The sequence below is a fragment of the Otolemur garnettii genome, unplaced genomic scaffold, assembly GCF_000181295.1.
Source record: "Otolemur garnettii isolate 467f Iridium unplaced genomic scaffold, OtoGar3 scaffold00007, whole genome shotgun sequence".
In the NCBI taxonomy this organism is placed as follows: Eukaryota; Metazoa; Chordata; class Mammalia; order Primates; family Galagidae; genus Otolemur; species Otolemur garnettii.
The window spans coordinates 4,000,820-4,006,533 of record NW_003852402.1 but is presented as its reverse complement, the minus strand read 5'-3'; the positions used below and the strand labels follow the sequence as shown (position 1 = coordinate 4,006,533).

The following is a 5,714-nucleotide window of genomic DNA, read 5'->3' as shown; positions in this document are numbered from 1 at the left end:
AAAGGAACATATTAGTTTGCATTCCCACCAGCAGTGTAGAAGTGTTCCCTTTTCTCCACATCCATGCCAACATCTCTGGTTTTGGGATTTTGTGATGTGGGCTATTCTTACTGGAGTTAGATGATATCTCAAAGTAGTTTTGATTTGCATTTCTCTGATGATTAGGGATAATAAGCATTTTTTCATATGTCTGTAGGCCATGTGCGTCTTCTTCAGAGAAGTCTTTAAGTCCCTTGCCCACCCTGAGATGGATCACTTGTTCTATTCTTGTGAATATGTTTGAGTTCTCTGTAGATTCTGGTTATTAAACCTTTGTCGGAAACATAACCTGCAAATATCTTCTCCCAGTCTGAGGGCTGTCTGCTTGCTTTACTGTGTTCTTGGCTATGCAGAAGCTTTTTAGTTTGATCAGGTCCCAGTAATGTATTTTTGGTGTTGCTTCAATTGCCTGAGGCGTCCTCATAAAATATTCGCCCAGGCTGATTTCTTCAAGTGTTTTCCCTCACTTTCTTCTAGTATTTTTCTTTTTTAATTTATTGTTGGAAATTCCTTGAAGGTATAAGAAACCAGGTTACACTGATTGCATTTGTTAGGTCAAGTCCCTCTTACAATCATGTCTTGCCCCCAAAAGGTGTGGCACCCACCAAGACCCCACCCCCATCCCTCCTTCTTTTCCTCTCTACTTTCCCCTTCCACCCCCACTGTGTCATTAAGTATCATTAATTGTCCTCATATCAAAATTCAATACATTGGATTCATGCTTTTCCATTCTTGTGATGCTTTACTAAGAACAGTGTGTTCCACTTCCATCCACCTTAATATGAAGGCTGTAAAGTCTCCATTTTTTTAATGGCTGAATAGGATTCCATGGTATACATACACCACAGCTTGTTAATCCGTTCCTGGGTTGTTGGGCATTAAGGCTGTTTCCACATTTTGGTGATTGTAAATTGAGCTGTAATAAACAGTCTCTTGCAAGTGTCCTTATGATAAAAGGATTTTTTTCCTTCTGGGTAGATGCCCAGTAATGGGAGGTCTAGCTAAAGTTCTTTGAGGGTTCTCTGTACTTCCTTCCAAAAAGGTTGTATTAGTTTGCAGTCCCACCAGCAGTGTAAAAGTATTCCCTTCTCTCCACATCTACACCAGCATCTGCAGTTTTGAGATTTTGTGATGTGGGCCATTCTTGCCGGGGTTAGATGGTACTTCAGGATGGTTTTGATTTGCATTTCTCTAATAATTACAGATGATGAGCATTTTTTCATATGTTTGTTAGCCATTTGTCTGTCTTCTTTAGACAAAGTTCTATTCATGTCTCTTGCCCATTGATATATGGGATTGTTGGCTTTTTTCATGTGGATTGGATTCATTTGAGTTCTCTATAGATCCTAGTTATCAAGCGTTTGATTCAAAATAGGCAAATATCCTTTCCCATTATGTAGGTTGTCTATTTTCTTTGGTTGTTGTTCTAGTATTTTTATAGTCTTATGTCTTAAGTTTAAATCTTTAATCCAGTGAGAGTCTATCTTAGTTAATGATGAAAGGTGTGGGTTCAGTTTCAGTCTTCTACAGGTCTCCAGCCAGTTCACCCAGCACCATTTGTTAAATAGGGAATCTTTTCCCCATTGAATGTTTTTAATTGGCTTGTCAAAGATCAAATAACGGTAAGTAGCTGGGTTCATCTCTTGGTTCTCTATTCTATTCCATACATCTACCTGTTTTTGTGCCAGTACCATATTGTTTTGATCACTATTGATTTACAGTATAGTCTGAAGTCTGGTAGCATGATTCCTCCTGTTTTGTTTTTATTTGAGTAATGTCTTGAGTAAAGGCTACTTGAGGTTTTTTCTGATTCCATATAAAATATAAAACGAAGTATTATTTTTTCAAGATCTCTTAAAGTATGACAGTGGTGCTTTAATAGGGATTGCATTAAAATTGTATATTGCTTTGGGTAGTATGGACATTTTAACAATGTTGATTCTTCCCAGCCAAGAGCATGGTATGTTTTTCCATTTGTTAACATCTCCAGCTATTTCTTTTCTTAGAATTTCATAGTTCTCTTTATGAGACCTTTCACATCCTTTGTTAGGTAAGCTTTGAAATATTTCATCTTTTTTTTTTTTAGCATGCCTATCATTGGTATATATAAAGGCTACAGATTTATGAGTGTTGATTTTGTAACCTGAGGTGCTGCCGTATTCCTTGATCACTTCTAGGAGTTTTATAGTAGAATCCCTGGTGTTTTCCAGATACACAGTCATATCATCTGTGAAGAGTGAAAGTTTGATCTCTTCTGACCCTGTGTGGATACCCTTGATCGCCTTTTCATGCCTAATTGCAATGGCTAAGACTTCCATTACAATATTAAAAAGCAGTGGAGACAATGGGCAACTTTGCCTGGTTCCTGATCTGAGTGGAAATGATTTCAGTTTAACTCCATTCAATATGATACTGGCTGTGGGTTTGCTGTAGATGGCCTCTATCATTTTAAGAAATATCCCTTCTGGGCAGTGACTGTCACTCAGTCAGTAGGGCGCCAGCCCCATATACTGAGGGTGGTGGGTTCAAACCCAGCCCTGGCCAAACTGCAACAAAAAAATAGCAGAGTATTGTGGTGGGCATCTGTAGTCCCAGCTACTCAGGAGGCTGGGGCAAGAGAATCGCCTAAGCCAAGGAGTTGGAGGTTGCTGTGTGATGCCACAGCATTCTACTGAGGGTGATGCCAAAAAAAAAAAAAAAAAAAGAAAAAGAAAAAAGAAATGTCCCTTCTATACCCATTTTCTTAAGTGTTCTGATCATGAAAGGATGCTAGATATTATCAAGTTACTTTTGCATCAATTGAGAGAATCATATGGTCTTTTTTAAAAATTTTATTTATGTGATGAATTATATTTATAGATTTACATATATTGAACCAGCCCTGAGACCCTGGGATAAAACCCAGTTGGTCATGGTGTATAATTTGTTTGATGTGTTGCTGGATTCTGTTTGCTAGGATCTTGTTGAATATTTTTGCATCAATATTCATTAGTGGTATTGGTCTATGATTTTCTTTTCTTGTTGGATCTTTTCCTGGTTTGGGGATCAAGGTGATTTTTGCTTCATAGAATGTGTTGGGTAGTATTCCTTCCTATATTTTGAAAAAGGTTGAGTAATATAGGTACTAGTTTCTCTTTAAAGGTATGGTAGAATTCTGATGTGAAGCCATCTGGTCCTGTGCTTTTCTTTTTAGGGAGATTTTGTATAGTGGATGCTATTTCAGAACTAGTGATATAGGTCTATTCCAACATTTCCACTCATTCTGGCTAAGTCTAGGAAGGTGTTGTGCTCCCAAGTATTGGAAATATTGGTCTATTTCCTTCAGATTTTCATATTTCTGAGAATAGAGTTTCTTGTAATATTCATTAGGATTTTTTGAATTTCTGAGGAGTCTGTTGTTATTTCGTCTTTACCATTTCTGATTGATGAAATTAGAGATTTTACTTTTTTTTTCCTGGTTAGGTGTATCTATTTTATTGACCTTTTCAAAACACCAACTTTTTGATTTATTGATCTGTTGTATAATCCTTCTGTTTTCAATGTCTTTAATTCTGCTCTAATTTTGGTTATTTCATTTCTTCTGCTGGGTTTGGGATTGGAATGTTCTTCCTTTTCCAGTTGCTTGAGATGTCACATTAAGTTGTTTATGTCCTCTCTTTCTGTTCTCTTAAGGCTTGGAGTGCTATAAATTTCCCTCTTAGGACTACGTTTGTGGTATCCCAGAGGTTTTGATAATTCACGTGTTCATTGTTGTTTTGTTCCAAAAATTTGGTAATTGCCTTCTTAATCTCACCTATGACCCAGTTATTATTATTCAGCATAAGGTTAGTTTCTATGTTTTTGTGTGAGTATGCAGATTCCTGTTGTTATTGAGTTCAACTTTTATTCCAAGATGGTCCGAGAAGATGCAAGGAATAATGTCTATTCTTTTAAATTTGCTGAAGTTAGACTTGTGACCTAAGATGTGATCAATTTTAGAGTATGTTCCATGGGCTGATGAGAAGAATGTGTATTCAATTTTGTTAGGATTAAATGTTCTGTACATGTCTGTTAAATCCAATTGTTGAATGGTTAAGTTTAAGTCTAAAATCTCTTTGCTTAGCTTTTTTTTTTTTGGAAGATCTATCCAATACTGCCAAAGGAGTGTTAAAATCTTCGACTATTATTGTGCCGGGGCAAATCAAGTGGCTTATGTCAATCTCTCTTATGAATTGAGGTGAATTCTGTTTGGGTGCATAAATGTTAATAATTGAAATCTCATCATGTTGAGTGTTACACCCTTAACAAATATGAAGTGACTATCCTTATCTTTCCTTACTTTTGTTGGTTTAAAGCCTATTATATCTGAGAATAAAATTGCAACACCTGCTTTTTTCTGATTTCCACTTGCCTGAAATACAGATCACCGTCCTTTCACCCTGAGTCTATATTTTATCTTTTAAGGTAAGATGAGATTCTTGTATGCAGCAGATATCTGGCCTGAGTTTTTCTATCCAGTCAACTAACCTGTGCCTCTTTAGAGAGCAATTTAAGCCATTCACATTAATTATAAATATTGATAAAGACTGGTAGAATTTTGGGTATCGAGTTTTTCAAAGGTGCAGTAGACATTTTCATTTTTAAACCTTTTGCCACTGTGGAAGTTGGAATTTGATCAAAAGTTTCTGAGTTTACTTTTTTTTTAGACACAGCCTCAAGCTGTCACCCGGGGTAGAGTGCTATGGCATCACAGCTCATGGCAACCTCCAACTCTTGGGCTCAAGTGATTCTCCTACCTCTGCCTCCCCAAGTAGGGGGGACTATAAGCACCCGCCACAACATCCAGCTCTTTTTTTGGTTGCAGCCGTCATTGTTGTTTGATGGGCCCAGGCTGGATTTGAACCTGCCAGCTCAGGTGTATGTGGCTGGTGCCTTAGCTGCTTGAGCCACAGGTGCCGAGCCAAGTGAGTTTACTTTTGTGGTGGAGGATTACACTGTTCATTATGGAGGATAGGTCTAAGACTATCCTGGATAGCTGGTTTAGTTATGGTGAATTTCTTCAACATGTGAATGTCACTGAAGTATTTAATTTCTCCATCATAAATGAAACTCATTTTCGCTGGATACAGGATCCTGGGTTGAAAGTTATTTTGTTTTAGGAGACTAAAAGTCGATGACCACCCTCTTCTAGCTTGAACGGTTTCAGTAGAGATGTCTGCAGTTATTCTAATAGTCTTCCCTTTGTAGGTTATGGTTTTCTTCTGGCTGCTTGCAGAATTTTCTCATTCATTTTAACTTTGGCAAAGTTAATTATAATGTGCCTAGGAGATGTCTTATTCGGGTTGAGTCATGCTGGGGGGTTCTGAAACTGCTATCTGAATTTCAAAATCTCTTGGCATGTCTGGAAAGTTTTCCTTCATTATTTTATGAAGAAGAGCTTCTGTGGGTTGGTGCCTGTGGCTCAAAGGAGTAAGGAGCTGGCCCCATATGCCAGAGGTAGCGGGTTCAAACCCACCCCTTTCCTAAAAAAAAAAAAAAAAAAAACTTAGTAAATTATTCCTGTCCTACCACAGGCATGCATCAAAACTCAGGTAATCATATTCCCTTCTGAATTTGCCCTTTCTCTCCCGTTTGTAGCACCCACCATTTACCTAGACCAATCCCCTGATATTTTAGGTTTGTCAAACTATAAAACT

The 5,714-nt window shown here is 37.6% G+C and overlaps 1 protein-coding gene across 1 annotated transcript in view; it reads right to left on the bottom strand.

Moving 5' to 3' along the window:
* SMC1B (structural maintenance of chromosomes 1B) overlaps window positions 1–5,714 on the bottom strand; it is a 78,870-nt gene that overhangs the window by 8,572 nt on the left and 64,584 nt on the right. The gene's annotated exons all lie outside the window — the stretch shown is intronic.